Genomic DNA, 18,242 nt, shown 5'->3' with positions numbered 1-18,242 from the left:
AGACTCGGAATTTGTTTTAAGGGCTCCGTGTTCAACACGATCCTCGGTCACCAACTTCTACTTCTACCCGATTCTTTGTTCTTTGATTTATTTCAGTTGTAATTGTACTGTAATTTAATGCTTTCTAGATAGGTGTTTTTTGTTCATTCTTTGTATTGTAATCGTATTGAAAGTGTTTTATTTATTTTATACCGAACGGTTCCTACAAACCTAACACAAATTTGTGGGTTTTTGGATCAAACCCCGCGAACCCGTTTAGCTGAATGGGTTGGGTTCAGGACCCGTTTAACCGATTTATTTGTTATATTAATTTCTCTAAGTTATAGTCTTACTTGAACTAGTATTTATCAATAATTATTATTCAAAGTTCAAGATTACCCAACAGTTTAATTCCCTAAGTCATAGTCTTACTTGAATTAGTATTGATCAGTTTAGCTTTAAATAGTTTACTTTGATTTATCTCTAGACTTGATTACAGTTCAATACTTAAATCAGGATATGGATTTTTAGCATATACATAGGGTGATCCTATTTGTAAGTTCATTCAAGTTCATTTTGATTCAGTTTATTAGAAAACGAGTCGTGACTGGTGTGGTTGCAAATCTTGTGTGTTCTGCGTTTTTTTTTTTTTTTTTTTTTTTTTTTACCTTTTGAATGACTTCAATGGTATAAGATCTGAGGAAACAATAGCTCGATCATCTGAAGAAGAAACATATGGAACGATTGATCCTAGTCAAAAAGAAAAGAGAAAAGGAGAGAAAGTTCAGTGTACCCACAATCAGTAGCCCACTCTAAGTTTGGTGTTGTTAAAGTAGTTGAGATGGTGAGAAACATCAGTGTACCGCGAGGAACTGTAGCCAAACATGGTGTTTGTGGGCGTTCTCAAGACATGTAAATCTATTCAATCCAACCAATCAGGGTGACTGTGTTACTATCAGGATCAGTTAGTAAAGACCCAAAGATCAGGTGATCCTATTTAATCGGCTGTGATGAAATAAAAGAAGAGAGCGAAGTGTGTTCAAAGTTTTCTGGTAATCGTGAAGCCATCTAAAATAGACAGAGTGCTGTGCTCGTTAATCGCAAAGTAAAATGGCTATTCGGACTTTTCAGAGAGAATGGGTAGAGATTAACTTGAGAAGCTTGGATGAAGGACGCTGAAGCTGCGCAATGGGCCGGTAGGTGGCAATGTGTAATGCAATCATTGGTAACGAGTTTGCATAGTCCTGTACTCCTGTGCATAAATTTATGCGCAGAGAATTTGAGCGTGTAATCCGGAAGTAACGAGATCATACTGATCATTGATATTCAATTTTTTTAGATCATGGCTCTATAAATGTCTTGAACTGACACCAAGGAAGGGACACACCCCTTAGCTTGGTGTATCACACATTAACTGGCTGGCACAAGCCACTGAGCCACCCTAACTAACTAAACTTATATTATGTCACATTATTGACTTAGTTACATAATTGACTAATAAATTTCAAAGGATAAGTTTGAATACTAGTAGATAATAGTTAAAAAAATTTTTATAATTTTTCTGGTAAATAATTATTTTTTATGAATATGAATAACCACGAAGAGATTGCAACAATATATTTTGGATGGTAACGAAAGAACTCGATCTTAATGTATCTTTATGAATATGAATCTTGCTGCGTGTTTACACAAGACGTTACTTATATGATAATGTATTTTCTCTAATATAAGCATTGCATTGGAGTTTAAATGTATATAATTTGTAGTATATATTCTACATAATTTAAATAGTTATTAATCTGTAAATTCATTCTAAAGATGTTGGTTGCAGTTTCCCTAGATACTGTCCCTTGATTGTTCTTGTGATTATCAAATTCAGTTATCAACAACTGTTGGTACACGATGGCCATACCGTAAGAGAAATATACAAAGAACAACAACAATAAGTCACGTAATGTCGTTTATAAAATGAAAATACACGTATGATAGAAGTACCAGAGAAACCTTAGATCATTTCCATTCTTTGATTCTTTTAACTGTATCAAAGAAACCAAGAGCAATATCCCTCATTGTTGGCCTAGACTGAGGGCTCTGATTCAGGCAAGAAAATGCTGTCTTGACAAGTGACTGTACTTGCTCAGCAATTTGTTCTTCGGGTGAAGCAAGGCGTTGGTCCAAAATTTCAGTCCAAGATACACTTACCATGTCTTGTGACAAAGTGAGGATATCTCCTGGATGCTTTCCCATTATAATTTCTAGTGTTAGTACCCCAAAGCTGTTAACATCGCACTTTTCATTCACTTCCATCGTGTATGCAAGTTCTGCACAAAAATATCAAATCATACATACAAACACATGCATCTAGTAAAAATCACACCAGCAAGAGTGTGATGAGGGTGGATCTTACTTGTTTTCCAGCGGATAGAGAGGCTTCTACCGCAAATACCCCGGCTCAAATTTTTATATTTCTTTTTTTGCACATAATACCAATACAATACAATTAACATATAGTGTGTCTAAGGATAAACAAAACAAAAGAACATAACTTACTACTAAGATTACTAATAGCACTAATAGACTACCAATAAACAAAAGTAAAGAGAAAAGAAAACGTAGCACTAACCACATACCTCGGAAATAACTATAGGCTCCCCTGAAAATCTATACACCAAGGTTAAACTAACGCTAAAGGCTAAAGCCAAGGCCAAAAATATTGTAGGCAAATAGAGGACTCTAGAGATTAAGTCAATACATGATCATAAAATAATCAAGTCAACGTCTTGCAAATTAAATTTGTTGGATTGATATAATACAAAGTCGCTCATGCTTATTTTAGAGTATGTATGTATACCTGGGGCAGTATAGCCAAATGTTCCAGCAAATGAAGTCCAATTCGACGAGTCTGGCTTTAAGAGCCTGGCCGTGCCAAAATCAGATATATGAGCAACCCAATCAGAATCGAATAAAATATTGTTGCAAGATAAGTCCCTGTGGATGATTGGTTGTGAACAATCATGGTGCATATAGGATAAAGCCTTTGCAATCCCTTTAACAGCCATCACCCTCTTTTCCCAATCAAATTCAACAGCTACTTCCAAGTTGGTCAGAACGTTTCTTAAGCTTCCACCTGACAAGAACTCGTAGACCAAAAATGAATATCTTGAATGTGAACAAAATCCATAAAGCTTGACAATGTTTTGGTGACGTATTTCTGTCAGTGCTCGGATCTCATTTTCAAAACTCTTGAGATTTTGTGTCTCACCATCTTCTTGTGCATGGATTTTTTTCACCGCCAAAACTTCTGTTGACAATTCCACTTTATAAACGGTACCATGCCCACCAACCCCAACAATATGCTTTGAGTAAAGTCTTCTAAGGCATCAATGATACTCTCATACACCATTTTCCCATCATAGCTCCAGATGGTAAAAGGGTTTGTTTCTGTCACTCGTGTACTATTAGTATCATCTGAATTTCTTTTACGGATATAAAAGAATATGCCACCAATAAAAAACAACAGCGAGATGCATCCCAAAGCAGGAAATATGATTAGAATCACCGTTGAAACCTTCTTTTTATTACCTTGATTTCTTAATTGGACGGGACAGTCTAAACCGGTGTTATTTCCAGATAGCCGCTTGTTATGTCCAAGTGCCTCCGTTGGAGCCTCTTCAAAAGCTCGCATCTTCAGAATTGGTCCCTCTAGCTGACTGAAAGATATATCGACTGTGGTTAAACTTAACATTTCAGTGAAACTTGAAGGAATGGAGCCTGTGAGGTTATTATGGGAGAGGTTTAATGTCTGTAGAAACTTTAGAGCCCCAAGCTGTGAAGGTATGCTTCCAATCAAATTATTTTCACTAACATCAAGAGATTCTAGCTTTTCCAAGTTGGAAATATGTACCGGAATAACTCCCCCAAATTTGTTGCTGCTTAAGTTCAAGCTCCTTAACTTCAAGAATTCTCCTATATTCTTATTGATTGGGCCGGTAAGAGAATGGCTTGCTAAGTTAAGTTCTTCTAAGTTGTAAACGTTTCCCAATTCTGGAGGAATTGTACCTGATAACTTATTGCCGTCCAAGTACAAGTCTGTCAATGAACTTAATGTTTCCAAGCTCTTTGGGATTTCACCAACTAAGCGATTCGATGAGAGATAAAGTTCGACTAATTGTGTTGCTTCTCCTAGCCCTGTAGATATTTTTCCAGACAAATTGTTGTTGGATATATGCAAGCTAGTTAAATTAGGACAATGCCCCCAGTTACTAGATACCTCGCCATAGAAATTATTGTTGCTCAAATCCATATAAACCAACTCCGGATATATTCCAAAATCTTCCGAGATGTTTCCGGTCAGTTGGTTTTCATCAAGCCGAGCTCTTTTTAAGCTGCTACAGTTTTTGAAGCTCTTTGGTACAGGGCCCGAGAAGAAATTGTTGGCCACACCAATCTGTTTAAGAAGTCCAGAAACACAAATTTCATTTGGTAAATGACCAGAGAGCATATTATCAGCTATTTGGAACTGTTCCATCTTGGTTAGATTCATACGTTGAGGAATATAAACAACAAAATTATTCATGAGCAAGTTCAATGTAAAAAAGGCTGTTCTCGTTCCTAATTCTGGTGGTATGAGGCCACCGAATTGGTTCATACTTAAGTCCAACAATTTCAAATTTGTGTAATTCACAAAATAATCCGGAATGGGGCCAGACACCACACGGTTTTCACTAAAGTATATTCTTTCTAGCCTACTGAAATTTCGGAAGGTAACTGGAATTGTACCAGTAATAAGGTTCTTGCCGATCTGAAGATCTAGGAGATCCCTAGCTCGAGCAAGTTCGGGTGGGATGGACCCAGAAAGTTTATTACTATACAGATAAAGGTAATAGAGATCGGTTAAATTTCCTATAGAAGAAGGAATGACTCCAGTGAGATTATTAGAAGAGAGGTCAAGGTGTTGGATCTTGAGCGAATCCACTGTCCCTATTTCTGGAGGGATGGGTCCGGTAAGTTCATTGTCAGATAAAAAAGCCTTGATTAAGTTTTTGAGCGAATCGATGCTACTTGGAATAATTCCATTTAGATCGTTAACACTTTACATACAAATAAAGCACAGTTAAGTTTTTGAGGTTACCAATGATATCTGGGATATGACCAGTAAGAAGGTTTCGGCTCAAATTAAGCTCAAGCAAAGATGTTAGCATTCCTATCTCTGGTGGAATCACACCCGAGAAGCTATTATTGGAAATATCAAGATATGTGAGTCTAGACATGTTCCCAATGTTGGAAGGAATGCGGCCATAGAGCGAATTAGACCAAAGATCAAAAGATTCAAGATTCCGTAATGGCCATGTATCAGGATCACCAAGTGTGCCGTTTAACTTTGCAAATTGAATTTTGATGCTTTTTAAAACACTTGGGAGTACTGTTACTACAACCGATTCCGGTCCAGTTATCATGGCACGGGTTGCTTCCAACCCATGATGAAAGAAACGATTGGCTTTGTTTATCAAGACTGGCTTTCCATTTCAAAAGAGCAGATGCTTCACTTGTTGGTCGAGTAGTTGCAAGTGAAGGCACACACGAATAAGAGAATAATAATATTATTATTGCAAACGAGAGGGGCATGAAAGATCCTCTGCTTAGATATAATATTGGGTGATGAAATTGTATGCCTCTCATTTTTTTTATATACATGAGCAATAGAGTTAATGAGGAATGAAGATCATTTGTAAAACTCAAGACTTGCTTGAACAACCTTAAATAAATGCTAAGAAAAGAAAAGTATACACTGATTAATTGGTTGGATATTATATACTGTTCTTAGTCTTTTTTATTATTACTATTAAATTCTAACATTACAATACGTCATACATCTGTCATCACCATCCTCCCATATTTCCAACCATCTTCATCCCCATGAAAAGAATTTGGACACGTTAAGTTACAAATTATGTCACGATCACTCTGATTCGTCTTATTGATCTCAACAACAGTAGCAATGAAAGAAAATTTATCAAATTTCCGCACTAGGTGATGGATTTGACCTGGGTGGGTTAGGCGGTGACCGGAGTGGACGAAATCTATATTAACGTATATAATTGTTTTCATTTTCTTTTCTTTTAAAACCTTTTTTCTGCTTTACAATTTCTTTTCTTTACTTTTCATCACTTCCATTTTATAAAATTAATTTAGATCTTATTACTTAGCTAATCGATTTCTTTTAATAAAAATCAAGGTTGTAAAAGTCGCTAGACGGACCCTAGGCGGCCGACTGTGGAGTTGGGTGTACTCGGAGTATTCGAGGAGTACTCGAAGAGTACTCGGAAATGATATATATAAGAAAATTAACTTTTGAATACTATATATGTGTCAAATATCATAAGTATTCTAATATTCATAACAAAATAAGTTAATATCAATATAAATAAATAAATTCATTTTAAATACTAAATTATTCTAAAATTATTTAATCATTAGCTAAAAAAAGATATATATATTTTTTTAATATTATAGATATATGAATTATGTTTTATCTTTTAAGTCAAAATTGGCCCAAGTTGACTGACTAAATGTGATTCTGGCTGAGGTTGATCACCTTCGATCAATTCTTAGTAACTAGGCGGAGTTAAAGAAACTCCCTTCGGCGTCATACCTTGTAGCGAGTACTCGGGTTATACTTGGCCTTGTAGAACTACTTTTACAACATTGATAAAAATAGAATTTTCGTTATAGATTTTTATTTTATTGTATATTTATTTTTGTTTGTTTATTTATTTGAGCTTTTTATTTTTTTTTTCTTTTTTATATTCAAAACACATTAGATACTTATTTTATAAGTGAGCTCAGACGCGAGATGAAGCTTAGAGTTCAACGGTAGGTTTCTTCCCATACCATGCTTCATCAGGGGTAGTATGGGAAAGAGACTTACTTGGACACTTATTTAATACATAGAAACTCCATAAATCTGTTTCTGTCCAAAACATCTTTGGCATATGTTTTAAAGCAAGAAGGGTTATTATCATTCCTATCATAGTTCTATTCTTCCTCTCGGCCACTCCGTTTTATCGTGGGGTGTACCCCGTTGTCAATTGTCTCTTTATACCATGTTCTTTACAAAACTTGGTAAATTCAAGAGAGGGGTATTCCCCTCCATTTATTCGTAAAGCTTTAATAGTACCATCAACTTCTTTTCATACCTTTACTTTAAATTCTTTAAAAAACCCAAAAGCTTGAGACTTTTCACTTAAAAAATAGACCCAACCTCTTCTACCAAAATCATCAATAAAGCTCAAAAAGTACTTCTTACCTGTATAGGAGGGAGGTGTGATTGGCCCACATATATTAGAATGGATCAATTCTAAAGGATGCTCTGCTCGCCACTTTCCTTTCTTTAGAATTTCTTCTCTTGTTTTTTTACCAACCAAACAATCTTTACACATGGTCTTGTCAACATCAAACTTTGAAAGACCTCTCGCCATCTCCTTTTTATGTAGGGTCCCATGCTTGTCTTGTTGATGTGACCTAACCTCTCATGTCACAATCTTCCCATATTCTCTTTATTAGTATAGTTGCACCTTTCTTGATCTGTTGACCCACTAGCATCCTCACTTACAGGAAACATCCTGGTTTGAGCTCATTTTGCTATAAATAACAACCCTTTTTCATCATGAAAAACCTTGCAAGTGTTGGACTTAAAGAGAAAAGAAAGTCCCTTTTGTTGAAGTTGACCAACACTTAAACAATTCCTTGGTTCGGCAACATAATACACATCTTGAATAATAAAAGTTGCACCTTCAATCTTGAGTCTTACGTTTCCTTCCCACTCACATTCATTCTAGTATTATTGCCAAGCCTCACAATGGTAGTGAAGCTTTGATCAAAGGTTACGAACTTGTCTCTTATCCCACACATGTGATTCGAACACCCCGAATCCAAAAACCACAAGGGACTCTTACTGTCGTCATTGGTGAGAGCCATTAAAACATGTTCTTCTACTTGTGATTCGGCCATGAGCATGACTTCATCATTTTTCGTTGAATCCGGCATAGTTGGCCTCTTTCTCACCCGGACATTCATATGACAAATGTCCAAGCTTATGACAACGACAGAACTCCATAGTCTCTTTGTTGAACGATGATCTTCCACGGCCGCAACCTCTTCCTCTCGAACCAAACCTTCCACATCCACGACCACCGGTTGAACCTTCGTGTTCATCAATCTTAAGTGCTTGCTCATCTTCTTTATAAACCTTCTTGAATTTTTGTTCATGCACAACAAGTGAGCTTTGTAACTCTTCCACCGTCATCTCTTCCACATTGTTCGACTCCTCAATAGATACCACAACATACATATACTTCTCAGATAGAGTTCTGAGAATCTTTTCAACGATCTTCGTATTTGTCATATCCTCTCCATTGCTTCTCATTTGATTGGAAATGATTAAACCCCTACCAAAATAATCGGGTATGGTTTCACCACTTTTCATCTCCGGAATCTCAAGGTCTTTTCTTAAGTTCTGCAATATGGATCTCTTCAACCGTGAATCGTTTCTTCATCGAATCCCATATAGCTTTGGAAGACGTTCGATCGAGTATTTGCTCAAAAGTTATCCTATCAATTGCTTGATAGAGATAGTGTTTTACTTGTAAATCAACCAATCAAAGTTCTTCCAATTTCTTCTTTTGTGCATCACTCACGGTTATGCCGACCGCCTGTTCTTTAATTCCCAAATCGATGAGCTTCCACAACCCTTTTGCACATAGCAAGTTTTCCATCATCTCGCTCCAGTGTTCGTAGTGACCATCTAACACGGGAACCTTCATATGTTCTTCATTTGGAGCAGCCATCGATCACCTTCTCGAAGATTTAGTTTTCTCTGATACCAATTGATATTAAGTAAAATCAATGGTACTTGTAGAGATTAGCCAAAATCTTACTTCATTAGAATGCCAAATAGGCTATAAATACACCATAAACAAAGTAATGGTTCATAACTAAAAGGAAGATAAAAACGGAAACAAACTGAAAAATGAAAAAACAACTTTGAACTAGAAACTTGCAAGACTTGGTAACCCACGTAGACTTTGTAAACCCACGTTCAGGTTCTATGAAGTTGGATTAAGAGGCAGCGGCTTTATTGTACGTCCGTACAGGGAATCACTATTTCTTCACAATCTTTCAGATGCAACAGCTTAACCCTTTCCATGATGAGTTTGAGGTCGACATGGATTATTAATAGTGATAATCAGGTTTGTTATTAATATTTGAGGTTTTGGATTTTGTTGGTAGTTTTCTGTTCAGATTCTAAATATTTATAGGAATGTTTCTATTTCAGATGCTAAAGTTTATCACTTCATTGTGAAGCGGTTCAAGAGGTCAACACAAGTTAATAATAGTGATAATCAAGTTTGTTTTTTTATTTAATATTGGAGGTTCTGAATATTGTTGCTTTTGATATTGGAGGTTCTGGATATTGTTAATAACTATCGACAACAACGAAACACAGACGCACCGAAACATGGTCACTTGTTCATCAAGTGCCACAACAATTAGGGTAACTGGAAATTAGATAATGTAATTAAGAACAAAAGAATGAAACAAAGAAGTATATGAACTGGAATGATTAACAGTTACTTGTTCTGTCTTCAACGAAAACACAATACAAATATATATAGAATACTTCTAACGGTCCACTACCACACTTCTAGGAAGACTCCAATAGAACATGATAATTTACTACTAACAAACTTGACTAGCTAATAAACAAAACAAACAATGACCCAACTAATTATAATCTACACAAGTTATATTCCGCATGTGCATCCACATAGATTACTTTTGAGATTGAATTCTTACACTTCTCCTCAGCCTCAACATCGATCCTTCAATTTCATCGGCGAACATCTTTAGTCTTGCATAACATCCCTCTCAATTTTGACTTGTTCCACTGGGATCGATCTTGCATCCCCAAAAATACTTGTGGTTCTTCTCCCTTGATCCTTGGACGTGCCATGATTATCATACCCCGCACGTTGCTCTTCACGGGCTTGTGTTCTACTAATGCTTTTTCTTTCCCGACTTCAAGACTAAACATCTTGGTTTCCATGGCACTTTGTCCACCTACCATTGATTAGAGTAAACTAGTAGTAATTACCGAATCACAAAGGTCTGTTCTAGTAAACATATTACAATTCGGCCCATCATCAATTTCTTCAAATGATATATTGGTATCAAACCGAATTACTTTTATGACAACCTACCAAATTAAAAATAGGGGTCTCACTATTTTGCAACACACAATCAAAATTATTTTGATAAATAGTTTCTTGCATCCCACGTGTCAACTGCAGCTTGCAAACTAAATTATGGATAAGCTCCTCATTATCATTTACCACACTGCTACTTTTATTTAAATGGTCATCGTTTGGATATATCAAACAGTTTATATATATATATATACACACTAAACCTTCATCATCTTTTGAAGTTGAATATCCAAACTTTTAGGAGTTCCCAAGCTCCCTCTATGCTCGACTTCACACAAGTTTGAACCTCCATAATTGGAACATCAAATCTGGCGCTAGCTTGTAGGCGCTTAGGTGAGCTCAGACCTGAGATGAAGCTTAGATGAGCTAGGGCCTGACTTAGGTGGCCTATTTAAATACCTAAAAATAAGTATTAAATTTGTTTTGAATTTGAAAAAAAAATAAGAAACGTAAATAACTAAAAGAGACATAAAAAATAAAGTTTAATAAAATAAAAATCTTTAATGAAAATTACATATTTATATAAAATTACAAACTAATTAATTAGTTTTAGAATACTTTATAAATTTAAAATGATAGAAAACAATAAAAAAATTTTAAAAGAAATGTAAAAGAATTATACAAAACAAAAGAAAAAAACGATTGTGAAAATTACATATATGGTTCTTAAATTAGGTTAAGGGTTAAAATTTTTATTTCTAAAATCGTAACTTAATTTTGTAGTAACAACAAATTTTTATAACTCTCGTGTTCACCAGGTTTGTGACAAACGTAAACAAACCATAAACATCTAGAGGTATAAATAATAGTGACCAGAATGAGTAAAAGGATATTTGTAAAAGTAATATAGGGTAAATGTATAAACTATTATATGTTAACAAAAACTATTTTTAATGTGATTTTTATTAATAAACGATGAAACATATAACTTTAATTTTGTACATGTATAAAAATTGCTTATCGTTTTCACAAAAGTATTATTTGATCTTGACTTTGTGGTAATCCTTGGACTTTGAAATTTGTTTATATTATATTTCTTTTTCTTATATGACTATGAAGTTCTTATTTAAAGAATTAGAAGTTGTTTGATAGTTTTTTAAGAGTTTTATTAATAGGGTAGATTTGAATATGTCAAGGCTAAGTGTAGGCTAAGTGTGTTTGGTTTATCAAAATAATGCGTTTTAGTGGTTCATAATAGCATATATTATCTATATTAAGAAAGGGCGAAGTTAAAAATTCAAAGGGAGACAAAAATGATAAGTGTGAGAATGATTTGTAGTCACACAAAAAACCCTTCTAAAAAGTTCAAAAAAAAATAATAAAAAAAATCATAACTCAATATATAAATAAAAAACGGAAAAAGTTTAAAACCCAATGTTTCCCCCCGTCATCCTCGTTAAAAAAACTGGCGAAAAACACAATGCTGAAAATGAACATACAACACAATGATAAACAAAAAAGACATGATAGATCGCAAAATATAACACAATGTTGAGTAATATTAACATAATATCAAGAAAAAAAGACACAATGTAAAGAAAAAAAAAGACAAAATCAATGACAAAAATAAAGCAAAACACAATGATAAACAAAAAGACACAATGATCTTTTACACTCAATATTGTGTGTTTGTCAAGGTTTTTTTTTAATGAGGAAAACGGTGGAAACATTTTTGTGTTTTTACATTTATTGTTTTCTTATTAAAATTGAAGTTATAATTTTTTTAATTAATTTTTCATTATTTTTTTAGGGGTTTTTTTGTGACTACAAATCATTCTCATTTTTGTTTCTATTCGTAGAATAACTTGACCATAAATAATTAATATAGTGTCAAGTTATTCTACAAAGGGTAACAAAAATGAGAAGTGTGAGAAGTCATAAATAATTGACATGTGTCAAGTGGGAATCAAAAGAAAAAGGGTATAGATGTAATTATACACATTTTCTCTCTCCACATGCAATGCACATATTAATACCCCCATCATTTTAGAACATTTATAACTTTTTCGTATGATATTTTTTTTAAAAAAAAATTCATCATAATAACAAGCATTTTTTTATCTTAAATATGAGTATGATTTTTGTTACATAAAATTTAAAACAAAATTTACGTCATTGTGTCTTTTCGCTTATCATTGTGTCTTTTTTCGTCATTGTGTCTTTTCGCACACCATTGTGTCTTTTCGCTTATCATTGTGTCTTTTTTCGTCATTATGTCTTTTCGCTTATCATTGTGTCTTTTTTCGTCATTATGTTTTTTCGTCATTGTGTCTTTCAGCTCATCATTATGTTTTTTTTAAATACTAATAACACCGTTGTGTAATAATAATATGTAAAAATAATGATAAAATAACAACAAATTATCTAATACATATAACACAATGATTAATACATGTTACACAATAACTTGAAACGTAAAACACAATGGTGAATACGTATAACACAATGACCTAAAACGTAAGACACAATGGAGAATACGTATAACACAATGAACTAAAACTTAAGACACAATGGAGAATACGTATGACACAATGACCTAAAACGTAAGACACAATGGTGAATATATATAACACAATGACTTGAAACGTAAAACACAATGGAAACAACAAATACACAATGACTTAAACGTAATATACAATGAACGCAATACTATTTTCTCAAATTAATGAATTTGTCATATGTCAATCCGAATAAAAGACAATGAACGTATTACACAATGACTAAAAGTTAATGACGAACAAAACGACACAATGACGTAATCTTTGTTTTAATTTTTGTCTTTAATATGAGTACCAATTGAAAAATATAATGATTAAAATCTATAATACAATTCATATGAAAACTCAACTAAAAGACACAATGAACAACAAAAAAACACAATTAAAAAAACCCATTAATTTTTTTTATTTTTATATAACAATATGATACTCATATTAAAGATAAAAAAACGCTTATTATTTTTCTAAAAATAATGTCGTATGAAAAAGTTATGGACATTTTAAAATGATGGAGGAATTGACATGTGCCTTGTGAAGAGAGAAAGTCAACAAAGGTGAGTTATTACCTTCATGCCCTTTCCATTAATTTTTATTTATTAAATTAATCTCAGTCATTCAAATCTAAAATCAATAAACTGGATTCCTTCTCACCCTTCTCATTTTTATTGTACTTTGTATTTTAACCTTACTCTATTAATATAATATGTAAATATTATTGAGAAAATATTTGTATTGTATTAGAAAATTGTAAATGACCCTATATAAAGGCTATTATGATTACGAGATTGGTAAGATTGGTAAGCCGTCAATCACTTATTCTCTTATGGTATCAAAGACAATTCTAAAAGCTAGTTGTCATCAATTATATGTCTTCTGCTTCTCCTCTTCATCACAGATACTAACCTTCTCCAATCTTCATCATCATAGCCTACAATGGATTCCAAAATCTACCCAGCCATCACTGTTTCCAAAATCTACCCTTGATAACGAAACTGCTCGATACGCCACACGGGCAGAACTGTTCTTAATCCATTGTACCGCCTTTCAAGTACAAGACTACCTCCTACCCAAGCAGGCTCTCACTACCACTGGTGACAAAAGCACCCACCGGTGACACAGGCTCCGAAGACTTATGGAATCAGCTAGAAGCAATTGTTTTGCAGTGGATATATTGTACCATATCTAATGTGTTGTTTCAAATAATCATTAAACGAAAGACTGCAGCCTATGATGCTTGGATTGCCCTCAAAAACTTGTTTCAAGATAACAAAGCTTCTTATGCGATTCAACTACAACAGAAGCTCTCTAATAAATGTTTGAAAAAATTCCCTAATATGGAAGCCTACTATCGTGAGGTCAAAGTTTTGTCTGATCAACTAACCAATGTTGATACACCTCTCTTAAACCAGCAACCCACCCGTTCTCCAACTGTTAACAAGGTTAACAAAGCAATATGAGACCTCGGCTACCCTCATTGAAGACATCACACCATTACCGGACTTCACCTAGGTCCATTCCAAGTTATGAGTAGAAGAGTCCAGAAAGGCGGCTCACTCCATGAAAGTTTCCAAAAGAGCCGCCGCAACCCTCCATTCATCTGCTACCAAAAGCAAACAAACTGCCCCTTTTGAACCCAAACATACATACCACCTGGAACAACCTATTTCAGAATCAGGACGTGGTCGTGGTCAAACTTAGTGATCTATGGACATCGCCGATACTTAGAACCTAAGGTCACCGATATTATTTATTGTTTATTGATGATTATACAAATTTTTTGTGGACATATGCCGTAAGTTATAAGCCTAATGTCTATTTGATTTTTCTCAATTTTCCGAATCAATCAACACATAATTTAATAGCTAGATGAAACAATTTCAGTGTGATAATGGCAAAGAATATGCCAATACCGCCTTCCAACAATTTTGCCAACAGAACGATATGCTTTTCAGTTTTTCATATCCGCACTTCTTCTCAAAACGGCAAAGCCGAACGTCCAATTTGATCCATAAACAACATCATTTGCACCCTTCTTACTAAATCTCACCTACCCAACAACTATTGGCACCATGCCTTAGAAATTGCCGCTTACCTCCTCAATATCCTACCTTGCAAAGCCTGCCAACTTAAATCACCAACCTGGCAAATCCAACGGTGGTTTTGTGATTATTACTTATGAAGTTTGAGGTTTCAGAATAACGATGATGCAATAAGATCTCAAGGGACGGGTGGGGCTGATCGAGAACGATTTTAGATGTGTTTATAAGATCGAGTAATCAAAAGGGAATCAAACGGGTTAACTGAATCCACAATCAATAGCCCACTCTATGTTTGGTGTTGTTGAAGTTGTTGAGACAGTGAAAAACATCAGTCTACCAGGAGGAACTTTAGCCAAACATGGTATTTGTGGGCGTTCTCAAGACATGTAAATCTATTCAAGCCAAACAATCAGGGTGACTTTGTTACTATCAGGACCAGTTAGTAAAGACCCGAAGATTGAGTGATCCTAGATAATCGGTTGTGATTAAATAAAAGAAGAGAGCGAAGTATGTTAAATTATTCAAAGTTTTCTGGTGTACCTGACGTGAGGTCGAAGACTCACTCAAAAATAAACCGAATACAACTAGTTAGATAGCGATAAACGGGTATCGAACATAGAGAGTTTGTGGAATTGTGTTACTAAGTAGTTATGAAATTGATCTATATTAAACTAAATGCAAAAATTAAATTCAATGAGTTGGTTGTTTTGGTTTTGATTAACGAAAATAACTAAAACAATAAACGAGTTTTAAACAATGTAAGAAAGAATGCTCTCTCCCGATTTCAGGTTTTCAATATTGATACAGTTAACGTTTACTTGTGGGATGAACTACATAAACATAGTTCGTGAAAATGCGTTTGACAGTGATAAAAGAGGACTAAGTACTTGAATTAAGAAAACGCAAGGTTGTCACTCAATAATCAGTTTTATATAGTTAACCCTAATTCTCTTGTACTAAATCCCGATTGCCTATGGCACCAAGAACGGGTAATCAAGAACACGGGTTTACACTATATTAACAATTACTAATCAAAATCATAATCACCATAGTAATTTAATCATAGAATCAAAACACTGTCCCACAAATAACATAACGATTAACAAATAATCAATTGAAACCCTTACAATTCGGGAGAGAACATAAAGAGTACTAGCCACACATTGTTTGATTAATCATCACCTCAATTAAGATAATCGAACGACTCATAAACCAAACAATTGATTAGAATCACCAAAATATTGTTCTCAATCTCCAAAATTCGTCTCTGCCTTGTTTTCAATGAAAAAGATAATGAAAAGACCTTCAAAAATGTCTAAAAATAATGTAGGAAAAAGCAGTTATGACTTGAACCGTGGCCCACGGTCTCCACCGTGGGTCACGGTGTTGCTATGTTTTTGTTGAACCGTGGCCCACGGTTCCACCGTGGGTCACGGTGGTAGCCACGGTGACAACAGAGGCCACGGTACGGTGGCCTCTGTTCAACTTTATACATCTGGACCGTGGCTCACGGTGTAGATCGTGAGCCACGGTGAACTTCAGCCACGAAACCTCATTTTCTTCACGTTTTGTCCACTCGCACATCTTCGGTTCATTCGGTTGCCTCGGTATACACCATAATAGCCCCGGAACCTCCTTTGAACCTACAATTCACCAAAAGCACCGTATTTATCTAATTCCACAAAATAAACCAATTCAATACATGATTACTAACAGCTTTAAATCAATTAAGGGTTGTCCCATGGACCACCCGTCACATTCCCACACTTAATCGTTGCTTGCCCCCAAGCAACATCTCTACACAAACTTCCTATTCCATTCAACTTGTTTCCACCAATCTTACCACAATTCCGGTTCAGTTGAGGTCCCAAGTCATACCCTATTCCCTTATTTTTATCGGGTGCACTGGTTCACTTGATGTTCCATTTAAACCGAAGATTTCTAACCAAACCTAACATGCTTTCGGCTCTACCTATACATAACACATTTACACATTACCATTTTTTTTATTGGTGATCATCCATACATTTCATATTTAATCAATTCTCTTCGCATACGCTTGTACAATCATCAAATCTCCACCTATGTAAATGCTTATTAACATGAATACAAATCAAGAGGCCTTTAAACGGGTTATAATGGGGCCAAGTGTAAGGGTATGGAAGGGAATATTGAAAGTAGCTCAAGCGACCCGATCCGACTTATTACAAACAATCTAAGAAAAATAAAATAAAATAAACAACTATAAACATCCCTTCTCTTTTTCAATTCTTTTTTTGTTTTTCTCAATAAATACTCCTTTGAACATTGCATACATAAACATTGCAATTCTAATACAAAATTTTTTTTGAACTAATATAATATTTGAACATTACATACTAGCATGATAAACATAATGCTTCACATCTCTAACTGATAAATACTAAAACAATTACATAGAAACCTATTAAGTCGGATCGTTTCGCAAAATAATACCGGGGTTGATCAAATAAAAGAATAGGCCCAATAAGGTTTTCTAAAGGAACCCAACCCCCCGCCCCTCACATGACCACCCTCATATGTATAATGTATGAGGCCCCAACCCCCCAAAACCCACACTCTAGCTCATCCAGACGAGGCTTAACCTAAGTGCCTCTATCACTTTTACACTCATGCCAAGCTAAGATCTCGAAGTGCACTAATTGTACAAGTTCTATAGGAGAATATCAACCGTCTCACCAAACAATACTTTCTCAATTCTCAAGTGTAAATGAACGTGTTATGTAAGTTATTACACCGAAAGCATGCTAACCTTGGTTAGAAAACTACATAATCTCCTTTTTAAAAACAACTAGGCACATGTTATTTAGGGAATTGTGACCATGAAAAGGGACCAAAACTTTACCCCGCCATTTTACCACTTTTCGATTCTTTTAAACACCTTTTTTTTAAATTTTTATGTTTTTCTGATTTTTATTTTTAATTTTTTCTGATTTTTTTTATTTTTTATTTTTAAATTTTTCAAAACAAACGAAAATTTTCCTCATCCCCACACTTGGGATACATTGTCCCCAATGTACGTTTTTAGGAAAAATAAAACAGACAACTTGTTAAACACAACCTTCATTCCAACACATCCCTTAATACTTACTCATAAGTATTCCATCCTCCACCCATCCAGTGGCGGATCCAGGAATTTTTTCCAATGGGTTCACTGTTTTGAATGCTCTAATTTTATACGACCAACCATAAAAATTTCTGGTTCGATTCAATTCGAAGGTTTGGTCGGTTCAACGGTTCGAGTCGGGTAAGATTCATAACATAACATAAATATGATAAATTAACAAAAAACAAACAACGTCATAAAAATGATAGCATACATAATAAAGATACGATTGTCTTTTCAAATTAAAAAAAAAACTTACTTGTAGTTGTTCTCTACGAGTTTTCATATTTTGGAAACGTTGCGTTACATCCTCAAT

At 34.6% G+C, this 18,242-nt stretch overlaps 1 pseudogene across 1 annotated transcript; it reads right to left on the bottom strand.

Annotated features, from left to right (window-relative positions):
- Positions 1 to 1,767: 1,767 nt before the first annotated feature.
- On the bottom strand, positions 1,768 to 5,645 carry LOC143630152 (uncharacterized; annotated as a pseudogene). The gene is made up of 2 exons (XR_013153109.1): positions 2,831 to 5,645; positions 1,768 to 2,300 (listed from the first exon to the last, which is right to left on the bottom strand). The product of XR_013153109.1 is annotated as an uncharacterized LOC143630152 (transcript).
- Between the last annotated feature and the right edge of the window lie 12,597 nt (positions 5,646 to 18,242).

The sequence above is a fragment of the Bidens hawaiensis genome, unplaced genomic scaffold, assembly GCF_021521415.1.
Source record: "Bidens hawaiensis isolate Kalapana, Puna unplaced genomic scaffold, B.hawaiensis_p1.1 tig00005567_1, whole genome shotgun sequence".
NCBI lineage: Eukaryota > Viridiplantae > Streptophyta > Magnoliopsida > Asterales > Asteraceae > Bidens > Bidens hawaiensis.
This window is presented reverse-complemented; position numbering and strand designations above follow the sequence as displayed.